Source organism: Equus przewalskii, chromosome 4 (assembly GCF_037783145.1).
Source record: "Equus przewalskii isolate Varuska chromosome 4, EquPr2, whole genome shotgun sequence".
NCBI classification, from domain to species: Eukaryota; Metazoa; Chordata; class Mammalia; order Perissodactyla; family Equidae; genus Equus; species Equus przewalskii.
Window position 1 is genome coordinate 56,972,156 of NC_091834.1, and position 27,166 is coordinate 56,999,321.

The 27,166-nt window shown below is 44.0% G+C and overlaps 2 long non-coding RNA genes across 6 annotated transcripts in view; one reads left to right on the top strand and one right to left on the bottom strand.

The window, feature by feature from the left end:
* LOC139083039 (uncharacterized) overlaps window positions 1–27,166 on the bottom strand; it is a 152,321-nt gene that overhangs the window by 87,989 nt on the left and 37,166 nt on the right. The gene's annotated exons all lie outside the window — the stretch shown is intronic.
* LOC139083040 (uncharacterized) overlaps window positions 2,465–27,166 on the top strand; it is a 52,286-nt gene continuing 27,584 nt past the window's right edge. The window contains exons 1-2 of the long non-coding RNA XR_011539532.1: window positions 2,465–2,822; window positions 4,819–4,945. This is a non-coding gene — a long non-coding RNA (uncharacterized lncRNA). The remainder of the gene's footprint in view (window positions 2,823–4,818; window positions 4,946–27,166) is intronic.

Consider the following 27,166-nt stretch of genomic DNA (forward strand, 5'->3'; position numbering starts at 1 on the left):
TGTGAGGGCCCATTGCCCTTCTTTCCAGCCAACCCAACTCAAGCACTCATGACTCCCCAAACTCCTTGGCCATCTCCTGCCTCCACACCTCAAGCATATCCATCTATCTTCTTGGAATGTCAATCTTTAGCCTAGTTACCAGGGACCTATCCTTTAAAACTCACTTCTCTTGCCACATTCTCTGGAAGGTACTCTTTGCTCCTATTGATCTAGATGCTATTCCTCTGGGTTCTCAGAGGAATGTGTGCTGTGTTTTACATTGGAGTCTTACATTGGAATCTTATGTTGGAATCTTACATTGGACTGCCTTAGCCTCCTAAGGGAAGGCTCCATGTTTTAGACTGAATTTTCTTTTTAACATTTAACTCAGTGTTTACCATCTAGTAGACATTTAATAAATATTTGCAATGGAAAGGGGCAGAGGAGAGAGGGAAGTCAGCTGGGTAATTAGATGGACTGGGCTATAAATATGTTGAAGGAGAAGTACATAAGATCTTAAGATGTGCACACTAACTCTCTAGTGGATATTTGCAAACCTTGGAGTTGGGATAATTTGAAGTGAACAGCATTTGATGGTTAAGAACAGACAGATCACATGGATTTGAATCCCAATTGAACCACTTAGAAGCTGACTGACCCCAAGCATATCATTTAACCCATCTGAGCTGTAGTTTCCTCACCTAGTAAATGAGAAAAATAATATCGTCTCCCTGTTAAAGCTGGTGTGAGGTTAAACAGGATAACTCACGTAAAGGGCTGAGCACAGTGCCTGGAAGCAGTAAATGTTCAGTAAATGTCATTAGTGATAATAATGATGATAATCATTAGGAAACAAGACTCTGAAGTGTTTTTAACAGAACAGTAAGAGGAGGCCCAATAATCAAACTATCCAATATATCAAACCAGAATCACAGTCAATGGTATTTCAGCCCCTAAATCAGCATCATCTTAGAAGGGCTTGGGGATGCCAACCAGCTGCTCTGTAGAGCATGCAAGCCAGCATCACAAGAAAAGGCAGGGACTGCTCAAATTTCTCAAGAGTTAACAGCAGTCTCAAAACTGTGTAGTCAGAACAGTTCTGCAGGATGGCAATGTGTGTTATATAAAATAAAATGTTCCAGGATCAAATAAGATCATGAGACTTTGTAAACCAAGTCCGACAGTAATATTTCCTGCAGAAGTTCTCTGTGTTTTTCAGATCACTGCCTGGCACTTTTCAAAAATGCCCCAATTCAAGGAAAGTTCCAAGGGCCTAGCATTTACCCTCCCAGGTCAACTGGGAAGAAGGAAGAGACGGAAAGAAGAGAAAAGAACACACAACCTCCAAATAACAGCACGGGTGAAGACTTTGTACTTTTCTCAATTTTCTTAAATGTATAAAATAAAAATGTGTTACTTCTGTAGTGAAAAAACAGGTAACATTTATCTTAAAACAATTTTGCCAAATTTAAGATTTAGCTAAGATCTAACAGAAAATGAAAGTAGAAGTTTTTTTTTAAAGTCAGTGTTTCACAGTTTTAGGATGAGAAATGTGCTGTTTGTGAGCTAACGGAAAGACAGAAGGGTTTAGTTAATGAATGCAGTGCTCCAGACAATCCCAAAACAGAGGACTCAGAGGACCCAGAGGCGTGTAATTCCACCCGGGCCCTGCTGCTCCCCAAAGCCCCTCCAGTTGGCAGTGGGCATCTGCTTGGACCCAGGAGGGGGAAGGCCAGGTCTCAGCGGACACCTCATGGGCAGATCCTGGGTAGAGACCTATGTCGGTAAGGAGACCCCAGCGCACCTGACAATTTCCAGCCTCAACCCGCACAGCCTCCAGGAGGGCTCCCTCTGGTGGCCTGGAGGCGAGCTGCTCCAGGGCGGCGCTGAGTTCAAGCTGAGCCAGCAAAGGCCAACCCGGCCTCTCCCCTCCATCACCGCCACCGGTCTGAAGCTCTTTTCTCTTGTATTCATTTGCTTTTGAGCATCTTTAGTGATTCTGTTAGCTTCTCTCTTTCATTCCAAATTGGTTTCCTGTCATTTTTATGAGAACGAATTTATTGGTGCTTTAAAAAAATATAAAAATGTCTTTGTGCCTAAATCTTTCCTTAACAGGTTTCTCTACAATGTTTGTTCTCTATTCTCTCTTTCTTTCTTTTTCTGAATTCAGTGCTTCTGGGCCCAAGTAAATGGAAGCAGAGCTGGTCAAGGCTGGAGTGCCAATGGAGTGGGAGCAGCCAGGCCTGAGGGTGGCTGAGCCAGAGCTGCTGCCCCTGCTAAGGTCTATTACTCACTTAGCCACGCCGCAAGGCTTTTCCCCCAGGCAGCTCATCCCCCTGCCTCTCTCTGAGTAATACACACACGAGGCGCGGAGCCATCACTTACACAAATAGCCATGAGCGCCTTCAGACCAGTGTTCGGCTACTAAGAAGGCAGACGCCCTCGAGAGGCCAGAGGGAAAGTGCCTGCTCAAGGGCTGTAGGCACCTCTTCAACTGGCCTCACAGGTGCTTTCTCTGCAGGGCAAAGTGCTGGTCACAATGCGGGCAAGGGCTGCCCGCTTGTGTCCCAGGGAAGGGGACGTGCACTTTGCCAGTGCTAAGCAAGAGGCCTTCTCTGGAGCATGGGAAGTGGTGGGTCCAACCCTGGTGCTGGGGCCAGGGCGAGTGGGCGGCTTTGAGGGAGGGAACGTGCCGCGAGCAATGCCTTCTCTACTCTCCTGCTCCTTCAGGTAGACCTGGCAACAACCTACGAGAGAGGAGGTGGGGCACAGCCCGCTCCCCGGTCCCACGCAAACATCACCTACTCAGATTTACTGAAGACCCCTGCAAAGAAACGCATAAGGTAGGCTTAAAAGTATTTGGTCAAACGTAGGGAGAACGCCTCCCACAGGGCTGAGGGGAAAACAGCAGTTTGCAGAATTGCACATATTGCACATATCGTGATTCTGACTATGTAAAAAGGACACCCCTACAATATGCATGAAAAAGACAGGAATGGATAAAGTACAATTATTTTTCTCTGTTTAGTGGGATTATCAGTGATATTTATTTTTCTCTTCACAAAGTTCTGCTTCTAATTTTTCTACTATGAGCATTCTCACTTTTATCAACAGAAAAGGTCACTAAGCCATTTGTTAAAAAATCTGCTAAACCCCTCTTTGCAGGGTGACAATTATAGATAGGACAGGTATGTATGTGTGTTTGTGTGCGTATTTGTGTGTTCCTGTGTGAGTGTGCATGCTTATATAGATACATACACCATGAACATATATAAATAAATGTGAATAAAAGTTTATGCCGTGTGTCCATGAATGTATACATGTATTATATATAATAGATGTATTATAAATAATATATGTATCATATCATGATCAACTTCAAAGATCCACCAATTCCTATGGGTAAACCCACAGGAATATGTCACAACTAGGAGGTCATCAACAAATAAGACAAAGAGACACCTACTAGCTGTGATAGGGTTTGTCTTCATTTTCTGGGGTTAAGTGACTGTTGCAAAATAATCCATTTGCTCTTCATGAAGATGGCTGCTTTGACAGAATAAAATGGGGAAGGCCCTGCCTGGAGCAGAAGCGCGTGCTGCCATGGTGACAGTGATCTTAATTGATATTTGTGCCCAGCGGCAGCTTCTCTCTCTTTTTCCTCCTCCCAAGTGAGAAAGTGCCCTTCACAGGATGGAACCAGGCGGGCCAGGCTGTTTTCTCTTGGGGCCATGCAAGCCAGTGCCAGCTATGGAATCCTATGGCTGCCCCTCCCGCCTGCTCTGCCAGTCACCAGCCAGTGCCCCTCTAACAGGTGCCGTTGTGCTCTGTGGCCCCTGAGGCTCCTCTTGTAGGGAAGAGCCTTGAAATGCCCGGCCTGCACCCTCCAGCACTCATCCTCCATGCCTAAGGGTTCTCAGGACGGGCCCCTCACTGCACGTCCTGCTCTCCTCCTGGGGGTGCTTTCTGGAGAGCAGGGCAGAGCCTGCAAGGAATGGAGGGCTTTGTTAGGCATGACCTAATCCTCAAAGGCACGGAAGGTTGGGCCCCAGAAGGTGAGGAAAAGGCATGGTGGGCCAGATGTCTGAGTTTCCCCTCCGGGTTTCTGCCTCCCTGTGGAGTTCTTAAAATCTGACCCCACCTTCGCTACTGCCTGTGGGGAATGGCGCTCTTCCTCAAGTCACGTGTTAAACAATCTTCCAGATATTTTCTTTGGAGAGCTTTTGCTTTTTCTCTAGTTAATCCTTGAAGGGCAACATGGTGGGGGGGGGGGGTGTGGGTGCGTGTGTACATGTGTGCATGCATGATTAAGAACAAGAGTTGTTCACTCCAACAACTCATTGGCAGAGTGGAGCCTTCCAGTTGGCACAGGGTGATATCTGGATGACTTTTAGTCCCTCTGTCTGTTCAATCAGTCATTCATTCTTTCATTCATTCAGAACATGATTCAAAGTTTGGTTGCACTAGATGCATAATGGACTTGGAAATCCAAGTTATAGTCAAAAGATATATTACTTTCTGCTATATAAAGTTCTATAACCCTTTGTTACTAGCACAAAAATTCATTGTGAATATTTCTATTTCAAAAATACTAGACTCTCTGGCCAAAATTTAAATCAGAGCAAGCCCTATGAAAAGGCTTAGTCTGTGTCAGGACTCTGGGTGGTAAGAGGTGGTCTCCCTAGTCCATTGAGTTTACAGCTAAAGAGGGAGTCCATTGGTCCCAGAACTGGGGAGTCCAGGGCTGTAGGGTTTAAAAGTCAGGCTTTGCTGGATCCAGGGGCTTGGATGACATAAGTCAATTTCTCTCTCTCTCTCTCTCTGGCTCCTTATCTACAGCTGGAAAGATGGTGCAGGCCGCTAAAATACCATATCCTCACAGCTACTGTTCCAAACTGATGACGTGCACATACTCTCTCTCAGCATCCATATGGCAAATCTCAAGAAAGATAATACACATACACACGTAAGTCGTGGCTGTTTCAAAGCCAATCACCCTGGCTTGGAAATAGACAACTTGGACTAGCCCCCCAGGGTCTCATGGCCCCTTCTGTATTTGGGGTCATGTGGAAAGCTGGTGGGGTGCTGTGGGGGCAGATGCCGCTCTGGGCTTTGCAGATGTATCAGGGTCCTGTGGAATGGGGGAAGGATGGTTACCTAAAGGAAAAGTAAGGTGTGTTTACCTGAAGAAGGGGAAAGGAACACCAGATGGACAAATACTTTCTCAAAGCATCACTTAAAATGTACCTGAAAAGGAACTGGTCCTATTGGAAAGAAGTTCAAGAAACTAAAAGTGGGAACAGAGAAAAAACAAATGGTTTTTCTATTTAACAATGATAAGTAGAAACATTCTATTCAAAGTTGCTGAATAGAATATTATCAATGGCATACATTGGCTCAAGGGTTTGCTCCAGAAAACACCTTCACAGTGAAAATCCAGGAATGATGGCATCTTGATTAAAATGTTTGTTTTCATAAAACAGAGGCCAAGCAGCCTCAAAGTCAAAACAACTTTTCCTGGAACTGAGGTATGTTTTCCCCCAAAGAAGTCCAAATTAAATTAAGATGGGGTGAACAGCATCTGGACATTCCTGATCTTATATCTTGACATAATTTAGCCTCAGAGGCAGTCGCCTTTTCTTAGAAGATGATCCTTCTTTTTCTTCTGATGGGCTTTGTCCTTAAGTGGGGGAGGAGGGAAGCTTGCTGGAATTTGTCACACCGCCTGACACCATTACACATCTCCCAGCCTCTGGTGGCTCTGCCCTGGAGGTAGGAGAGAGAGGCAGAGAGAGACAGAGAGAGAGAGGGAGAGAAACTCAGGACTTCACAAAAGTGTTCACAAGGCTGTTCAAAGTCACAGGCTCTGAAGGGGGGTGTCAGTCACCAGCTGACGCTTGGCTGTCCTGCTTTACACAGTTTTATGACTTTTAATCTATTTCCATCAGTTATCCTGTTTTATGGCTGCAAATGATAAGATAAATTGGGTCCTCTCTCCTTCTCTCTCTCTCTGTCCACGGCACAGGTTAGAGGACCCACTGCAGGTCTGTAAACCACAACAGATCGTTCCACAAGCCCAGGCCCCCTCTTGTAACCTCACCCAGTAACAATTTGTGTAGGCAGAATATTGAACTGCAAAGCCCGTCTCAGAGGGCAAGAGACTAAGCTGATGCCAATTTTGAAAGGGGTTTAGCAGAGGTCTCTCCCTCGGAGAGCCCATCATGCCTCTTTGACAAGGCCAGTCGCCCTTCTGGTCCTATGCAGACAATTTCCCCTTAAGCCTAAAGCCCACCAGCCGTGTGACTTAGACAAGTCACCTGACTGCTCTGGGCTCATCTATAAAAGGAGCAGATCGGCTTAGGTGATTTCTGTGGCCCTTCCAGTTCCAGGAGTCTACGATGCTGTGACATCCTGATGCTATATGCCACCACCATGATATAGGGGAGTTCCCTACCACCAGTATTCTTTCTGGTGTCTCTCAGGTAAAGGCCAGCCCTAACCTCACCCCCGAAGGGTTTGTGTGCAACGGCAGGAACAAAAGCAAGGACAGACAGGGGGACAGGCCCCAGCTTCATTCAGATTAACATTGGTAAGGTTAAGTCAGTAGCATCCTTAATAATGCAGCCATTTCTTTCTCGTTCTCCCCTCTGGGATTAAAGCTTGTGTGCTGACTGTTGAAAAATCAGTCATTAACGGCCAGGAAATGACTTCCCCATCCATCAGAACACTGCCCAGCCATGTTTCAGCTTTTCCCCCTTTCCCTGCGTAATTATTCTCATCCACCACTGATTACAGTTTATAATAGCCATAATTCTCTCGGAATCAATCATTACTTTACTTTACCACAGGGTTACCAGTAGAAACATGAGGGAATGCAGATACCCCCGGCTGGGTTTTATTTTTTGGAAATTGCCTGCTTTCGTCTGGATCTCATTTAATCATCTGGATGTTCAAAGAAAAGCCAAGATTTTAATTCAAAGGCATTTTTTTCTACTTGCCCTTAACTCTTCTTCTTATTTTTCTTTTAAGAGGAAATGATGACTGGTTAAATGAGGCTAATATTGTGCAAAATCTGCTGTGTTGTTCAGAGTGATCGGCGGGGGCCAGGGCAGAGATCCTTGTCAAATCCGTATGCTTCTTTGGCACTTTACTTACTTGAGTGTTGTTCAATCTACCCATCCTGTATGATTTCCTAGAAGGTTCAAGAATTGTCTTTTCCTTCCATAGACCCATTAGAATAAAAATTCCTCTTGGGGGAATAAAGGTTTTTCTTATACATTCTGGAGAGGTATGACAATCAGTCCTTCACACCTTAGTGAGAATTTAAGGCAGTCTGTTTTATTCAGTACTTACAAGACTTCCTATGTTTAATATATTGTGCCAGTGCTTTGGTGAGTTTAAAAAAAAAATGAATATGATCTAGTCATTGCATCCCGGAGCTCACATGGTGGCTGGAAGTGGTAGGAAGATAGACATATAAATAGCTATTTCAGCATTCATCACATATGCCTTGGAAAGTTAGGGTACAAAGCGCAACAGGAGTAGAGAAGAGGCCATTTATCCACTAGGGATCTTAGAATTCCTGGAGGAAATGCGATTAGAACTGAACTTTGAAGGAGGGCAAGGACTTGAACAAGTTGTCATTCCAGGAGCGGGCTGCAGAAATTAACCTCAAAGGCCTGGTCGGGGACGAGAGGTTGAGGGAGACCAAGGCCGGCAGGAAAGGCCTGGAACAGTGGGATGACCTGGGGCCATGAGATGGTGACAAGGCCAGCAGTCTGCAGCCCAAAGGCTGGCTGCAGCATCGGGTAACCCCCAGGAAAGCTTTGGAGAACCGTATAAGCCCTTCTCGGAAGAATCCTAGAAACTCTTGCTGAGGTGGCATTGGCCACACAAGAGAAAAGGGCAAAACATCACACGATTCGGGATGTATTCTTGGAAATGTGACCTCATGGCTAGTGACGATGGGGACCTATTGGTTATAATAATGAAAGGAGTACTTTTACAATATTGGATGCCCACCAAAAGACATAGTCTTTTCAAATCCAGGCAAAACCAGGTTGAGTTGAAGCTCTAACAGAAGAAACTTTATTTAAAAAGTTTTAAATATTAACTTAATATTTTGGAAGTACTGTATCAGCATCAACAGCAAATGCTCTCAGACCCACTTACACAAAGGAAGGGTTGTATCCTCGGTGGGAACAGGGCAGCACGGCCAGCCTCACATCCCTCTTTACTCGTGTATGGTTGGTTTACTGGGGAACCTGTGAACTCTCATAAAGCTCCCTTCACCCGCATTTGCCATATTTGCCATCTGTAAGAGACATGAAATCATTTATTCTGCGAAAGCCCAGGGGTCTACAGTCTGGGGGAAAATGTTCCAGGTAACTGCTAATCTGGAAGTTATTTTCTTTCCCCAAACAGCCAGGGTGGTCCATATCAGTGGTTTCTAGCTTTTTTAGTTTTGTAAACCAGTAAAAGTAAAATCTTTAAAAAAATTGGGTGGTAATTAGGGGGAAATATGGGTTTGCCTACTTTTTATTTTGCCAAGTCAGGGCATAAAAAATAACTACTCCCATCTACTCTCTCTGTTGTTTCACACCCCAGAAAAACACATCTTGATCCCAACACCATAAGCAAACCATAATCCCAGCATAGAGGGTAGTCCTTTCAGTTAAAAGCTTGTTGAAAAAAACCTCACTTCATTGTCTTCACTTTTCTCGTTTTGCAACAGAATGCTCAAAGATGCGCTTTTGAAGGGCATGGACCCCCTGAGAAGTTCTGACCTGTGTGTGTCCTCTCTCTGGTGGCTAGAAGATAGCTCAGAGAGACACAATTCTAAGGTCTATGCCTGTAGGGCATAGAAGACCAGCCAAGTACACAAAATTAGGACAGGAAAGTGTTAAAATGCTGGAACGGAACCTGGCCAGAAAGGTCTCCCGTTTAAGTCATTCTTGGTTAGGGTTTTCGTTAATCCCCAGAGTGAGGGCAGAGGGAAGGAAAGGATGGATGGCTAATAATAATTATTACTGAATCCCTGCTATGTGCGTACTACATGTTATGTATGTATGCACACTGAATCCCTACTATGCATGTATGTGGACTGAATCCCCACTGTGTATGTATGTATGTATACTGAGTCCCTGCTATGCATGTATGTGGACTGAATCCCTACTATGTATGTATGTATGCTGAATCCCTACTATGTATGTTTGTGGAGTGAATCTCTACTATGTATGTATGTAGGTATGCTGAATCCCTACTATGCATGTATGTGGACTGAATCTCTACTATGTTCTATGCTGAGACCTTTTATCCATACCATCTCATTTAATCCTCAAGACAAGTTTAGGAAACAGGTATTCAACACGACTTCTTTTCAGTTGGAGAAAATAAGCCAAGAGAGGCTCAGTCCTTGGTCTCTGATTACACAGAAGTGGGAGCCGAACTCACATTTACCTGACCTGAGAGTCCGTCCCGACCACTGCAACAAGAACCCCGCTGCAGGAGGCGTGGCTCTTTCATGTAATCACCACGCAGACGTGTGCGTGGCCACAGATAGATGTTCAGCAAAGTGTTTATAGTGTATTCCGTCATATGGCTTTTCTAAGACTCAGTGAATCCTTTGTCATTTTTATAAAGCTCTGGGTTGAAAGACTGTCTGCAGACATCGTTAAGGGATGGACCTGGGGGAAACAGCTACAGACAGGGATCTGGCATCAGGCAGGCTGACGAGGTAAGCAGTGGTCCTCATAGAACGGGCCGCACTGGGTCTCTCCCCAGACCCATCTGAGTAGACTGCCCTTGACTTCCAGAGTTTCAAGAAAGCGTCTGCAGTCCTGCAGGCTCTGGCTTCTGTCTGCTGTGTCTACCAGGTTGGACACAAATTCCAAGAAACGTGAATCACCTTCTTCCCTGTGGGGCTTTGTTCCATCTTTGGTCCCAAATATTTCATAGCACCCAGTGCCAAAAAGAAGCCCTGGGAGAGGTGAGCTTGCGTATTAATTCCAATGGCGTGGTAATGAGAACTTCATTCACTGACTGAATTCCCTGATGTCCCCCATCCTTTCCTGGTTCATTAGCCCTCGGTACCTTGCCCGGCTGCTGAATCTCAAGAGAAGGAATGCGTTCCCTGCCCCTCCGGCAGATCGCAGCGTCCTCTCCTCCCTGCTTGTCCCCCAGGGCCATCTGCTCCTGCTCCTCACAGAGGTCTCTATCCCGGCACAGAGTGCGCGTCCTCCCTCCCCAGGAGAGGACGCCCCTAAGTGTGAGGGGTACCCCCAGGTCCTGGAATCCTGAGAAGCCCCACCAGGTTTCCCTGCTCCGATATTGGGGGTGCGTGTGTGCACGTGTGCGTGTATGTATGTGTGTGTGTGCGGCCCCTCGTTCTCACCCCCCACCCCAACACAGCAGACACGTTTGCTTGTTTCAGAGTGGGACCTAATTCTGTTGTGGTCAAAACAGGAGACAATGCTTTTCAGTAATGAGTCTACAGTCCCGGGTGAAGATTCACATGTGCGAGGAATTGTGTAGGATGGGGAGGGGAGTTGTGGTTTGGGGAGAAAGTGTAAACTACAATTTTAAATCCACCCAACGGAGGTTACAGTCAAAAGGCGACGGCTTCATTCTCAACTTAGGTAAAGAAGCCGACGCACGTGCACAGTAGAAAAGTCTCATTTCATCTCTGCTATACAGTCCTGCCAGACAGTGTCCCCGAACTCTCCATCCAGGCAGGAGTGTGTGTGTGTGTGTGTGTGAGTGTGTGCGCGCGTGTGTGTTAACTGGCCCCGCAAACTAGGAAATGTGGAGGAAGCCTGCTTGCTCCCTGTCCTGGAGACCTGCTCCAGCCACTGCTCTCAAGGCGGCTGCAGTGCTGAATCCCGCCTTCAGGCTTTGTGAGGGGCAGGGCCCACCTCATGGGTGTGCACCCTTAGCCCAGCACCTAGAAGGGCTCTGTGCTTGCTTTAATGCTCTGCTGTCGCCATCTCAAAATTCTTAATCATTTGTCACAAGGGCTCTGCATTCCCATTTTGCACTAGGCCCCATAAATTATCAAGCCAATCCTGTTGACAAGCATATTACAGATAGAACAATGGCAAAAACGCCCAGTATAAATTAGCTGTGTGATCTTGGGTCAGTCACTTCACCCCTCTGAGCCTCAGCTGGGTTTGAATTTGGTGGTTCTCAACCGTGGCTGCACTTCGAATCACCTGTGGAACTTTGGAGAAACGTCAGTGTACCGGAATCGTTTTGGAAAAGGGCCTGGCGTCAGTGTTGCTTTGGAGTTCTGTCCGAGGTTCTGCAGGTGATTCCGATGCACAGTCCATTCTGCACATACAGGCCTAGACGATCTCTCAGCTCGAAGCTGTGTTTTCCGTGATCGCGCATTCACTCTCCCTAGTGCTGGTTAAAGTTCCTGTGGCTGCTGTAGTCCCTTCCATAATACAGTCGTGCTTGTTCTGATTTAAAACTAACATTTTAAATTTGTTATTATCTAGAAAAATTGACACCCCAGGAAGAGGTACCATGTTTAATTTGTACGTAACTTGTGTGTGTGCTGTATGCTCTCAGACGTGTATAGCCCACTCTGAGAGGCCCAGGACTGGACTCATGGTGATCCTTAAAGACCCTAATTTCTCCAACATTCTTTCCACGTGTGATCTGTCTCCCTTAGGTCTTTCCAGATAGCCATGTGCAAGTGAGAAATGAATTCCTTGGAGTCATGAATTCTTTGGATGTGTGTGTCCTGCCCTGCTAACATCACCAACCCTCAGCCTTCAAAGAAGTTCAGTCTCTATACCGGACAGGTTAAAACAAGGAGTGCTTGGCCTAGGCCCAAGACAGGAAGTGGAATTCTCAGCTGCTCCAACATGTTAACAAAAGAATCCTACCCTTAGTCACATTAGGAAACACCGATACTGTTGAACATTTGATACCAAGTTAGATCTTTTAGTGCTACCCTGGGATTACTCTAGACAAAAACACAGCAAAGAGACATATGCCTTCCATGTCCCTTGTTCTCTGCAGGATCCCTCAAAAGGATCAATGTACCCAAAGTGTATTTTACCATCCTAACCAGACTGCCCACAGGGGAGTTAGTACATCACATACCCAAAACCATCTTTCTTCTCTCACATAGCTGCCCCTGGAATAGGATGTGATAAACTAATTATTGCTAAAGTGTCAATGACTGATACAGTTTTTAGCTCTTTCCAAATGTATTACATTGCAACAGGGCTGCATTTACTTAATCCAAAAGAATATGGCTTTCAGGTGGAATTTCAGGCATGAGTTGCAAGCAAGGAGGGGTATATTTAGAATTAGAACAGCCTTCCTGGGCTCCCTCAGATAACACAGCCTCCTCTGGCAGCTGGCCAGATGTTTGTCATTTAAGCAACAAATAATGCTGTCGGCAAAGAAGTCTTTGAACATGTGAAATCATATATTAGGAAGTCAACCAACCCAATAAACAAAAAAACCCCAAGGATGTCATTTGAATTCCTATTCAAATTGTTCAAAGATGGAAAGAGGAATTGAGGGTGCTTCAGTAAAACCTAGCAGATGAACAAGGTTTTTAACATTAATGCTGGGAAAGTGAGGAAAGAAAGAAAAAGTGAATTGCAGTTGAGAAGGATCTAGGCATACAAGGTGAATCTCGGGTGTCTGCAAAGCACTTTGGGTCCAGGAAACCAGCAAAGGGAGATGTGAAAGATTTAGTAGAGAAACTAAACAATGTGCCCTGTGGGAGGGAGTGGGTGCCGAAATACAGGCGGCTCTCCCCTTCCCAGACATAGGTGTGCTCACCCAGAGGGGCTCCTTTCTCTAACGTGTCCATTGGAGGGGATGCTGCTTCCTAATGAGTCTGTCAGAAAAGCGCTCTCCTCATTTTCCCAGAGCTTTCTTATAGGCCAGTGGCAGCCCTGGAACCAATCCCATCTCATCTGTGGTCTGTATGGAGAAAACTTTAAAGCAAGAACAGCCGAAGGAAGCAGAGTCTCATAGGAATTCAGATCTAGACCTAACAAGGAGGGCACCCCAAAAAAGCAAGCAAAGGAATCGCGATTTGTAAAAGAAACGCATTTAATGGCTTTCTCAAAATTTTTGTGAATCAGGTCACTAATTACCAGTCAACCCTTGCCTGGAACAGACAAAAAAGAAGTGACCTCTCTCTCCTTCCTGCAAGGCTTGACCTGTAATTTGGGGACAATGCAGAAGAAATCAGGGTAGGGCAAAAAGGCTATCTTTTGAAATCTACAAGCCAAAGAAGTCACTCTTTTTTATTTCGCTAATTTAATGTGAAAGTGAAATGGGTTCCTTGCAACCTTGACAGCTAGCTTTCTGGGAAGGTGTCTAATATTGGACATAAAATGGAGACGTGAATCGATGAGACTCATTAATATTCATAGACAGCAGATTAAGGTTGGTGGAAAAAATTATTTATGAAACGGGGGTATTGTCTTCCTCTCACCAAAAGGATTTTGTTTGGAGGGGATTGACCTGAATGACAAGGCTACAACAGATTAGGTATGAATTTGCAGATTTCTTGGTTTATCTCCCAAGGAAAAGAATCCAAAGCATTTGCAAGCAAAGAATGTGCAGGGCTGAGAACAGTAAATGCTTCGGCACCACACACCAGTAGGTGTAATGAGGCTCAGACACCACGGCCCGGCTGCCGTGATGGAAAGCATTTGGAAGGAAATGAAAGAACACATTGAGAGGGTGGTTATGTAACAAAGGAACAGGCCGAAAGCAAAATGGGACTGAGCTGAGGTCTGGAAAGGTGGGGGGTAAAATGAGGTGATTCCTTTTTTATTTATGCATCTGAGGGATGGGAGATAGCATTAAATTGAATAATATAATATGTCATTTACTATTTCTTTTCTCACATTAAATATGTATTTGTTGTGCTGCATAAGGAACCTCTGTGCTATTTCTGACTGTAGTCAGTACGTGCTATTTTATAATCTAATAAAGACAAGACTGAAAGTCAATGAGTTAAGAAGTCTCAGATCCTCAAATGAACTCTGTCCACAGTACTCTACACTGCCACAATTTGAGGATTTATTGCTAGCCCCTTATCTCCATGAGCCCTTTCCTCCTTTATCTTTCCAATCCTTTATGGGCTTGTGGAAATAAGCTATTGTGATCTGCTGAAATTTTAAAGTGACAGGTGAAAAATTTTTTTCAGAATTAAGCATTAAGAGTGGCAGAGTGAGAAGCTTGGACTAAGACGTTGAATTGTTCCCTAGAGAATACAAAATGCCAGGGATTTTTAAAGAGGTGTTTTCTGTTGATTGCACTTCAGAAACTTCAGTCCCCTATGCATGGGCCCGGTCCATTATAGTCTGGTTGGCTGCTGTACTGTTGTAAACATAACTGGAGAAGAGAGAGTAGTGTTCCGTTTTCTATCCTCTACCCACAAGGCTTAAATTAGGTAAGATCTCCAGATAAATTACAAAAACATTTTTTTGGTAGATATAAACAGATAGAATTGAAAAATGTGTTCTCAGGAGTTTGGCCAAATCTGAGGACAACAGACCTGGAAGTGAGTCTAAGCAGAGCTTTATACAAAACCGCACAGCAGCCACTGAAAAAAGGCACAAAAACAGGGTTTGAAAGCTGGAAGAATCCTTAGCCACCATCTTCCATTATCTCTTCATTTTGAAAGCATAGAATCAAAGACTGAAAAAGGACTCGGCCAAATGGATAAACAATATGTGGGACATCCACACAATGGAATATTATTCAACAGAAAGAGGAAGGAAGGACTGGTACATGCCATAAGGTGGGTGAACCTTGAAAACATGCTAAGTGAAAGAAGCCAGACACAAAAGGCCACATATTTTATGGCTCCATTTATAAGAAATGTCCAGAATAGGCAAATCCATAGAGACAGAAAGCAGACCAGTGATTGCCAGGAGCTGGGGGAGGGAGGGTGGCAGTGACTACTAACAAGTATGGGGTTTCTTTTTGGGGTGATGAAAATGTTCTGGAATTAGATAGTGATGATGGTTGCACAACCCTGTTAATATGCTACAATCCGCTGAATTGTACACTTTAATACAATAAATTTTATCTCAATTTTTTAAAATGAAAAAAATGGTAATAAGCAAAAAGGAGGCGAGGAAACTTGACAAAGTTGTTCGGCCCCTTCATCTGAAGGAAATGCCCTTTCTAGTCAGAGATCTTCTTCTCAGAATCATGTTTTTAATGTTCAAAATAACATACGTGGAATGACAGAGAAAACCGATTATATTAAAATGCAGTTATCAACATATTCTTTAAAAACCAAATTTGTAGTCATACATGTGCTTCTATAACAGCACATTAAATAACAAGAACTAGCAGAGAAGCACTGTAATTTCAAAGTTGTGATGAGCACGTGATTTTACTAGGTGTCTGCAACAACTGTAATGTGATATGAGTCCATGATTTCTATCAATGACAAAAATCGTGGATACTAATACTGGTTTGTCGCTGACATTCATAATTGAAGGAAATGCTAAATTTCAGTTAGAAGGTAGTGAAAACAGAAATATAATTTTTTGTCACATCCAAGATGATAGACTCTCCAGTTCTGTGCATGGGCCACTTGGGTGTTCGTAGACCCCAAGTTAAGAATTCCCGCCTTGCATCACTTTGGAGGGCATCCAGGAAAAAGTGCAGAAGATTCGAAATGTTTAATAAGCCATTATCATTTAATTACTTAGGGAGGATGGCTTCCAATCTTAACAGCTAGTGAACAGCAGAAGTAGCGTCTAAGTAGACTTCTTGTCATTCTCTGAAGAGCGCACAATGAACTGCCCGATTTAGTAGGCAGATAAGGCCCCTAAATGCAAATAGGTTTCATTGTGTTCCCGTCAACTACAGTGTAGGGAATGCTAGTTGCTGTCTGAGAACAATTCTGAGGTGTTTCCTGCTGGGGTGTCGGTGACTTCTGCGATAGATTAGTGTGATCATGGACGTTTGCTCCTGAGCTCGGAACGTAAGGAGTGTGGCCACCTGACCCGTTACCTCTCAGCCCTAAGTGCTGAGGGCTTCTTCCTAGATCTGCAGCCCATCACTTAATGCCGTTTGTGGCCACCTTGGTGCAGCAATTCAGGCCTGGTGAGTAAATTCTACTCCAAAGGTGTGATGTTAACACATAAGGTAAATTACCCAATGCAGACATTCAGCGTGCCTTTTCCTTTTAAAAACAAATCCCATTGTTTATTAGCATCGCAATATGCCACCAGTGAAGCGCAGTTTAAGATGCTATCATTTGGAGAAAGATGTTAACATGTAGAATTACCTCAGAAACGAGATACCTTCTTTCTTAAAAATACTGTTAAGCCCTGCATTTTAATTTTCTTAAGCCCTGCAGGTCCTCACAGAACTAATTAAAACTCATGGTGAAGCTTCCAGGTACCACCCACATCCAGGGTCGGATCTGCTCAGAGCCATGACGCAAATTGCTTCCTCCACTCTGTGGCTTTCACTCCGAGGTGCCAGGGAGTCACAGCTTAGACCATGCAGTCAGTTCTTAGCTATCTGACCAACAGGTGGCTGCCCTCTAATCTTGGGTGTTGGTCCGCTGCCTTTCGTCATTTGTCTTTAATTGCTTAGTGAAGAGAACTACCTAACCAAGACCAGGGTGGGAATATGGCTTCTGGCGCTTCATTCTCTAAGTTGTTCTCCTCCATATACAATACAGATGATGCAAATGTGAAGTGTATATACTCAAATGTGATATATGTAATCTGTATGTATATATATCATGTGTGTATGTGTGTTTGTGTCTAGGTGTGTACATAAATATCTCCATTTTCCTTCTACCTTTGGAATTGCTTTCCCTTCACTGCAAGACCGGAAGGACAAGAGCATTTGGCCAGCTCATATCTGGTGGGAAGTCGTCCCAATTCCCTGAGACTTAACTTTAATCAGGCTAACTGGAGGACTTAGTTTGGTCTTCTGGCTTCTCCTTAACCATTCTTCAGAGCCCGCATTCCTCCCATAGCCTTACTGGCACTGAATTTGACTCTTGATGCTTCCAAAGCTGTGAGTGGCCATGTGTTTTCAGATTGGCAGGAAGCTCTCCTCCATCCATTTCATCTCCCTCACTTGTAAGTCCGAGGTTCCTTTAATCTTTGACACTTCGCTAGCTCCACTTAGGGTGCACACACCTCACTGGATGCAGTAGGCCAGTGGAGACGCAGGGGAGCTGAACTTCCCCCTCGCTCTCTCATCCAGGGCAGACCTCACTAACTGGATGCAACAGTCTTTCCCGTGAACATGGATCTAGCCTTACAGTCCTTTCAAACACAGTGAGCCACAAGATTGAAGTCAACACATAAGAGGAAACCTACTTGCCAAGCTTGCATTAAAACCTTGTCAATGAACAGTGAAGGAGTGAGGTCTGCATCCCTGACAACTGGCTCATGGTGCAGGGAAAGCTGTGTCCCCCCAGCTAAGGCTTTAAGGTCAACGTGTATTTGTAAGCAAGCAAGTCAGATGCTCCTGTTTAAGAGTTTCTCATAAACCACAACAAAAGGTCCACATTGTCCATTAACCTACGTGGAGGGACTAGTGGGAGGGGCTGTTGGGGGAAGAGGAGCCTGTCTCCTGTGCGTTGGGAGGTACACCGTTCTCCTGCATGTCCAGCCAGTCCTGGCACCAGAGAGCCCCTGTGTCCTCTTGTTCAGTGCACTGCCTCCTGGCCCCTGGGGTTTGCCCCTCTCAACCCCATCGGCCTAGGAGTGCCAGCTCTTCCATTTTTCCCTGGACCTCCCTGCCTTCTCTTTCCCAGCATCATTTGTCCACCTTCACATGAACATGAATCCCTTCTGTTTCCCCACCGTCTTCAGTGCAAACTATCGTTTTCTAGCATGTCAGAAATGTTTTAACTTCTAATGTTTTAGTCATTAGCATTTTATGCTGTTGTTTCTTTACCACAAGCCCCCCTTCCCTCTGCTCTGTGTCCACCTCTCTTCACAGCCTTCCCGCCCATCAGGGCAGCCATTGGAAGGCGCCACCTCACTTCATAGAGATCAGCCCCCTGCCTAGCAGAGGTATCCATTGATACCTTTTCTACTCAACGACTCAGGACCCTTTGTTGTAGATGACTGTCCCAGAACCAGACTCTTCTCTCCAGTCCAAAAACACGCCCCAGCACAACCCCCTACCCTGCAGCATAAACTTCCTGACTGTCAGATGTTCCAGGCAGCAGAGGCTCAGCCCCTCTTCTGAGAGTGAGCCAGACGGGGCATCAGCCCCATAAGCTACCAGCTTCTCTTAGCTGCAGCTACATCTGCAGGAGTGCCTTCTCTCTCAGTGTCGCAGCCTCCCCAGGGCTGGGCAGAGAATAAGGACACCATTCTTCTCCTCAGCTCTCACCCAGGCAATGAGGGAATCCGAACGGTGAATTTCTACCTTCAGCTGCAATCTTCTAGAATGCCATCTAGTCTGGGGCCTCCTGAGCCTCCTACCCAGTAAGCTTTATTTGGGAGTCTGAGAATCTGCCCGTGAGGTGCAGGAAGCACAGTGGTGGTCAAAGCATGGGGTGCCAGCCACCACTCCCCGCTCCTACCAGCCCAGGGAAACGAAGCGAACTCAAAGCGATCAGACAAAAGGATCAACTGCCTGTTTCCAAGACACGGCTTTTAGTAAAAGCTGCAGCAAAACGCAAAGGTACCAGGCAGCTAAGAAAAACCTGGATAATCCTAAATGTTCACATTTCCTGGGTATCAAATTTTTCACGATGCCTTTCCCACGGCTGCTATTCAAACAGGCAGAGGACCTGCTGGGCCATGGAAATAGCTCTGGCTTTAGAATGACAAGACCTGGGTCGAGTCCTGGCTCCTGCATTTGCTGGTGGCGTGACCTTGACCAAGTCCTGGGTACAGAAATCTTGTGGAACCGTAGGGCCCCACTGGTAAACGGGATCGTCAGAATGTCTTGTTCTCTGCGGTGGAGATGAGGTTTCAATAGCGCGATATAGACAAGAAAGCCAATTAGGTGCTGCAGTTGGCATTACAAAAGCGAGGACTTTTCCTCTCTCTCCATAATTCAGCAGCCCATGATCCTCCACCCTCCTGAGAGCCCCTCTCCCCCCAGCTCTCCTGCCTTGCTGTCTCCAGCATTTGCCAGGGCCACCTCAGGCCTGGTGAGAGGGGTGCTCAGTGGGGTGAGTGGAGTGTGTGGGGGGGGTGTGAGTTCGTGATGCCTCCGTCTCGCCCCTGCAGATGGATAAGGCAGCTGAAATTAATGACATTCCGGGCCACTGCCGTGCTCATCTGCTTAACAATCCAATTTCTAGGACGTTTTAGAAGTTGTTAGCTGACTGCCAAAAATGAGGATCATTAAAAATAGATTCACAGCTGTTCAGGAAGCCAGAGATATAATTTTGCCTTCATTATGCCTTATTGCAGATGTTATTGATTTAATCTCATTGCATTTTACTGTGTAATATCAATTCGCACTGTCTTTGACTTGGAAATCGGAAACTGTATTTATTCTTCTTATTCTCATAGCAGACAACCTGCTTAGACTGAGAGCCACCAGGACACCCAGGTCCCGAGGCGGTGGCACTGTCTAGGTGAGGCCCGGTTGTGGGGTGCATGGCTGATTTCGTGTAGCTGAGCGAGAGGAAAATAATCTAAAAATGGGGCCACTTTTCCTTTTAAGAGTGTGTCTACACACAAACGATTCAAATAAATGAGTCAAAAGAACCCTCTGGTTTTGCTTGTGTGTCACCAAGCAAAAGTTGGTTCAAGGAATCTTTCACATTTTTGTTAATTCTTTTCTCTTGAAAATTTCACACTGAACATTCCTAAATTAGAATTTAATCTGAAATAAATTAGGATGTATTAGCATATTGTTTTCTAAGAGGCGTTTTTCAGAACATTTGTTTTGAGACAGTCTATGATTTAAAAAAAAAGATTCTGAACTCAAAAAGTTTGGGAAACTCTACAGGATAAATCCTCCTTTTAAGGAGTTATATTATATGGTAGCACATTAAAGGCTTCCAGGCAGGAAAGAAATTTGGTTGATTTTGCTTAATCCAGCATTTTCCAAACTAATTTGCTGCAGAAACCTTTGTTCTCTCCATCCATTAACAACACTGAGTGTTGGTGTGCTGAGGAACACCTTTTGGCAATCCCTGCTTTAAGACAGATCTGGAAGAAGGGAGGCCCGCTCATGCCTAGAAGCCCCACACCTTTGTTGACTGCTGCTGTTGCCGCCATCTTGGACCTAAATGAGTCATTCCTGAATTTACAAAGGTTTGGCTCATCAACTTCTGCCCCTGAGTGGCTGCTGCTTCATCTCTCTCCCTTTCCTTGTTTCACGGCCTCAGCTTCCAAACTCAGATGCTATCTCACTCACTTCCAATTTCCTGCTTCCCCACAGCTCCCCCCACAGCCCTGCCCCAGGAGAACTTGCCATCTCGTGAGGCCCATCACTCAGAAGTGCAGTAAGGCCCAAAGAGGCCCATGCCTACTCTACTCTGCTAAGTTCAGCCCTTTCCTCCATTAAGTAGCCATGCGCTAGTGAGAAAATGTGTTACACACTGTACGCCAAAGCCTGTATGACATAACGTACAAAATGATGCCAAGTTCGCACTATTTTTTGTAACATTAATATGTTTCACGGCTTTCAGCAAGTTGTTTAGCCACTCTGCCTTGCTGAGCAGTTGGCACAGCATGCATAAAGATGCACAACTGTTTACATTTACAGGGGCTGAGAAAAGAGCCCCATATTGCCACCATTGGCATTTGAAGGGGTTCCATATGCACTGTTTAGTTTGATGAGCTCATGCTGGAGATTTTACCAACTCCGGTGGACATCTTCAAAGATGGTGTGGTAAGGATTTTTATTCATTTCCACCCACTACCAGGCGGACGTCCAGATATCGCTAGCTTCCAGGCTGGCGAAGGTCTGGGGGAAGCTAATATATTTTCGTCTATGCCACTTTCTTTTGTTTCATGGAAAATATAAGTCGTTTGATCATGATGTCTAACATTTGTACCAGTTAGCAGAGGATGTTAAGCAAGTTCATTAGTACCTCTCCCTCAACCTCCCCATCTCTTCCCTACCCCAACTTCAATGAGTTCCCTACACCCAGCCAGTCCCAGTGGTGACTGAACGTCACTTCCGAGGATGACATCTATGGGCAAAAGTTTGGGCAGAGTTTAGGCCAAGAGCACAGGTCTGATCTCATTTAGCACTTATTCCCAGTATTATATGTATTATTATTATATATAATAATATATATTATTATATAACAGACAACTTGGGTCCCTCGTAGACTGTGAGCTGCCCAGTGCCTGGCCTTCTGCTTTTCCATATATCCATCCTGGTCTAGCACTGAGCTCAATGCCTACTGACTCATTACTGGATTAGCATCTCTCAGCCAGGAAGGGATGGAGCCAGAGTTAGATTCAGTCTCTTGAGAGGCAGATCCAGCATGCTGAGTAAGTTCTGTCCACGGGTGTGGTTCTGCCAGAGCAGTCAGCTTATTCCCCCCTGTTCAGGCTTCAGTCTCACAGGAACTCCAGTGGACTAACATGGATTGAAAGGCTAGCTGGGGCTCATAACTGTGTATGTCGTGCCATTGAGAATTACCCAATTTTTTTTAAAGTTGTAGTTTATGCATATATGTTCAAGAATTGTGTTTGGGGGGCTGGCCCATTGGCAGAGTGGTTAATTTCGCGGGCTTGGCTTCAGCAGCCTGGGGTTCGCAGGTTCGGATCCTGGGTACAGAACTAGCACTGATTGTCAAGCCATGCTGTGGCAGCATCCCATATAAAAACAGAGGAAGATGGGCACAGACATTAGCTCAGTGACAGTATTCCTCAAACAAGACGAAGATTGGCAACAGATGTTAGCTAAGGGCCAATCTTCCTCACTAAAAAAAAAAAGAGAGAGAGAATTGTGTTTGGGTCAGGTGGAAGCACAGCTATGTCTGTATACTCATAAGATCATAGCTGTTCAAATGAAAGAGATCTTTGGGGACGTTTTAAAGAATTTTCCTTATTTTTATCATTAGGAATCTGAACTCCAAAGATGAGTGTAACTCAGGCACACAACTAATTAACGACATAAGGCTGGAGAATTCCTCTACACAAACCCAAATAGGAGAATCTATTTTCAGTTCTGTTGGTACCTATTTTTCTTTTCAGTGTTTGAGTTACATTACACTTTCATAGCTCTAATACGATTCAAAATTATGTCTTTTTAAAAATCAAATTAAAATGAAATCTCCAACAAAACTCCAAAGAATCTGAGGCAGTGACATATCAAAAAGGAAAACTCAATCTGGACTCATACCTAAATGCCCATAAAATTGCTTCAAAAGCAAAATATAACTAATTACTCTGTATACTAGAAGGAAAATATATTAAGATGAATAATAACTAGCTCTACTTGTCTTAGCATACTTCTATAAAGGCATAATGACAGATTTGGACATATTAAGAAAAGGATAGAAAAATAAAAGTGCTTTTTTTACATGACTAAAGCTAACCTATTAACAAAGGAATAAAAAAATAAGAAATTAAAAGCAGACGTGAAGAAAACTAGTAGAGCGGCGCCACCTAGTGTCTATTATCTGAAAAAGCATCTGACATTTTCTGCGCCCTCCTGTGGTAGAATTTAACATTCTTCAGAAAAGCTAATTTCCATAAGCATCCTGTTTGGTTTCCTTTCTCCACTTTGATGAGAGACAAAGAGATCGCATCTCAGCATATTTTCTAGGCAAGATATACTTTCATTCACTGTATTTAAAATAGAACTACAAAGATCTCATTTCGTGTTGATCACACAATGTAGTCTTCTTTTGGACATAATTTCAAATAAACCATAATCATCAAGCTTTAAAATCTGAATAATCTTAAAAGATCTAAGACTTTTTGTCCCCAGGAAATTCTACTCAACATGAAATTTTGTGAATACCATCCCTGTATGAACATTTTGGTAACATTTCAAAGCCAAAATAAACTTTAATTTTGTAAAAACTAATTTAGAAGTAAATGTGAGAGGATTTGAGCCAGAAATGAGTCATCTTCCCCTGTGCCTCTGTTTACCCATCTATAGCGTGAAATTATTCTAGCTCCAGTCTACCCATCTTCCTTGGGTGTTGGGGAGCATTGCCATTGACAGGATTAAATGGGATTAATGTCCATGGATGCTATTGAAGAGTAGAAAGTACGTGATTTAGACAAAACTGAGATACTTAGATTTTATTAAGAGTTGAAAATTTTGGTGTTGATATCCAACATCAGCATTGGCTATAGGCTGAAGAAAGAACAGTGAAAGAGGAAAATAGAAGAAGTTTACTAGTTGCATGACTTCTCCTTGGATAAGTCATTTAAGTCTGGATATTGGCTCTTTTATTCTATAAAATGAGGATAGTTTGGACTATGATCCATAGGGCCTGTTGTGGTTCTAATACCCTACGATTGGATAATACAATTGCACTCTCCCTTCCACTGCCCCAGCAGGGGCCCTCAGTACCTCTGATCTGGACTATTGCAATATCTTCCTAACACGTCTCTCCCAGCTCCAATCCATCTGGCAGAGTAATCAGGGAAGACGGGTATTTCCAGCATAAATCTTCCCAAAGTGTGAGCCCCGTCATCCCCCTCTCCTGCCTGAAGGCCTGACATGGCTCCCCACGGCATTTTGCAGGGCAGTTGGCATTTACCGGCTTCTACTCTCTGCCAGACAGTATAATTGCTGCTGTCCGTGCCCAGTGTCACTACATCTGAGCCATGACACTTCAGATGGGCAGGACACGCCCACTTTCGTGGAGGAAGAAGCTGAAGCTCCTGGAGGTCCGGGAAACCGCTTCAAGTCCCAGTGAGGGAGTGGAGAGCCTTGGACACGAATCTGGGTCTCTGCTTCCAAAGCTTGTGGCCTTTGGGAGTGGTTAGGGAGTAGACTTTGGGACCAGAAATACTTGGGTTGGAATCCAGGCTCTGCCAAACATTGTTACACACTGTGTAAACTTGGGAAATTTCCTAACCTCTCTCTGCCTCAATTTCCTCATCTGTAAAAAGGGGATAATAGGAGTACTTATCTCGTGGTGAGTTAATGCATGGTAAGCACTGGAACGGCACCTACCACAAGGTGCTTAGGGAGAGTTTTCTGTTATTATTACCACATTTTTTCACTGAACTACATATAAAGTTTCTCCCTTAACATTCAAGGTGCTTCTAAACTTGCCTCCAGGCTGCCTTCCTGTCTTTTCTTCTGCTATTTTCCCAAGAGTCCAACTGAATTGTTCTAATTTCACCCCAATACCAGCAAGTGTCTTGACCTTCCTCCAGGTGTCTGCTTTTAAGGCTGCCTGTGTTTTCCATATTCAAAGTCCATCTCTTCCTCTCTACCCACTCCTAGTGGTTACCACTGTGACCGGGCGTATGGCAACTCCGTCACAAACGTTAGGTGTTATCAATATTGTGGTCATCAACGGTATTGGTAATACTATCCCAAAAGGCTCAGCTCCCAAGCCACCTCTTTCACAAAGCTTTTCCCAACCCCCACTTTTCCCAACATCATCCTTCTCTGAGCTACCTCAGATTGTTGCCCAATCTACCAGCTCTCTCACCCTCGGCTATGCTCTCCAATACAGTAGCGCCAGCCACGTGGGGCTATTGAGCGCTTGAGACATGGCTCGTTGAAATTGAGATCTGCTGTAGTCGTAAGAGACATCCATATTCCAAAGATTCTGTATAAATAAAAAGAAGCATTAAAAAGGTTCCTCAATATTTTAATTTTTATCTTTAAATATTTTTAAAAATTTTAATTAAATTTTTATTGATTACATTTTGAAATTATATTTGGACATATTAAGTTAAATAAAATATATTATTGAAATTAATTTCATGTGATTCTTTTTATTTTTAATTAAAATTGCATGTATGGTTTGCATTATATTTCTATTGGGGAGAGCTCGTCTAAGGTAAAGTTATTTTTAATAATAGTTCTAATTGTAAATGTATTTCATGTTCATGGTATAAAGTTGGGGAGATATAGAAAAGCACAGGGTAGAAAAGGAAAATCCTTTTTATGCCACCACTTAGGAAGAAACACTAATGTCTATCTTCTAGGATTGTTATTTATCAATATATATTTTTTAACACAATACCTTTTTTGACAAAGTCACAATTATAACCTAAATGTTTTGTTGCCTGCCCTTTTCATATAATACAGCATAAGTTTTTTCTACTTCATTAAATATTCTTCTACTGTTTCATTTTTAGTGGCTGCATGAGTGTCCTGTCTATGGATAGACCATACTTCATTTAGTCAATCTGTGAATGTGCCAAGATCGGCTAGATGCTCACCAATCCTGTTTCCTCTTCTTGGGCATAGTGGAGGACTACATTTCCCAGCATCCCTTGCAGTTAGTTGTGGCCACATGACCAACTTCTGGCCAATAGAATGTGGTCAGAATGATAGAAGCCATATCCAGCCCACAACAAATCCAGGCATTCCTCTCTGCTCTCTCCCTCTTCATTCATCTGTTGGATCTGGATGAGGGCTCTGAGGTTCTAAAAGACAGTAGAACTAAAAGGCAGAAAGATCCCTAAACCAGGACATGGAAGGCTGCCAACAATCACCTGCAGCTGTGTCATGAGCAAAAAATAAGCTGTTTATTGTGTTATGCCACTGAGATTTGGTGTTATTTGTTACAGTAAGCTGGTGTTAATTCCTTTAACACCTGGTATTGGGCCTTTGGATTACTTCCCATTTTTTTGGTTATAATCCATATTTTTAGGATAAACTCCTACAAGTATAATTGCAGGGTCAAAGGGCATGTATGTTTTTACAACTTTGGAAACTATTGGCAAAATTCCCTTCAGACTTCTTGTAATCCTTACTAGATGGGAAGCCATTTGAGGCATTTCATTTCAATTGCTTTTAAGTACCATGTAGATAATAGGTATGTGTTTAATATTAAACAAATTTACTCATGCTTAAAGTACATATGCAAAAGGAAATATTGTTACTTTCAAAATAATGACTTTGATTGATAGATTTCAGAAACTGCATTGGCACTTTCAAGAAATAAGGATTATAGAGAAATGGCGGCAAGGGACATCAATACGCTTGGCTGGGAACTTCTGTTAAAAAGAAGGTGGTTTTATTCTTCTAATTGTCATAGTGAAGCCACGGATAGAGTCAGCCAGTTTGGGCAAATACCTCCCACACCATGGGTTGCTGAAACACAGTCGGTCACTTGCAATTTTGTTTGTATCTTTGTGTTCCTCTGCTGATTCTATGAATGAATCTCACTGCATACATCTGTGCTATGCATTGTTCATGTATCACAAACTGGTGATGTATTTGTAACTACATTTGGTCCTTTAAGAAACACAACTGTTAGATTTGGGAGGGATGAAGATACAACCAAATGACCTTTAAGATTCTTTCCAAATCTAAAATTCCATGTGAGAGGTTCTGCAGGGAAGTGGATATGATTATCTGGGGCATGGGCCTCCTCTGAAAGAAATCACAGAACAGACTGGAAGCCAAATTTCAGTCTACGGGGAGTTTACTTTTCCAGAAGCCCAAACAGTGACAATAGCTTATTCTTCTTCCAACCACAAACCAGGGCTATTTCTTCACAGTGAAGAACTAGTAACTTCAACCCTTCATTACCCAACAACCCAAGTTTGTGTCCAAAATTCTTTCAGAAGAATGTGATTTCACTGTGAGTGGAGTGGAAGTTTTCAAGTCCTCAGGATCCTGAGAACAGCAAAAAACCCAGATTCTAGTCCTCCTGTAATGAGGAAATTCTTATGTTATTGTAATAAGAACTTCCAGTGAATACAGTGAAAAATGTGGTACATTCTAAATAAATGGGGCCACCGTGACTCTTTTTTTTTAGGATGATTAGCCCTGAGCTAACATTTGCTGCCAATCCTCCTCTTTTTGCTGAGGAAGACAGGCCCTGAGCTAACATCCGTGCCCATCTTCCTCTACTTTGTATGTGGGACGCCTACCACAGCATGGCTTGCCAAACGGTGCCATTTAGGCACCTGGGATCTGAACCGGTGAACCCCAGGCCGATGAAGCAGAATTTGCGAACTTAACCACTGCGCCATTGGGCCAGCCCCGCCACTATGACTCTTGATCTTAGTTCTGGAAATTTTATTAATGGTTGAGGCACAATGACCAGAGAGGGATGAGAAAAAATCTTTTC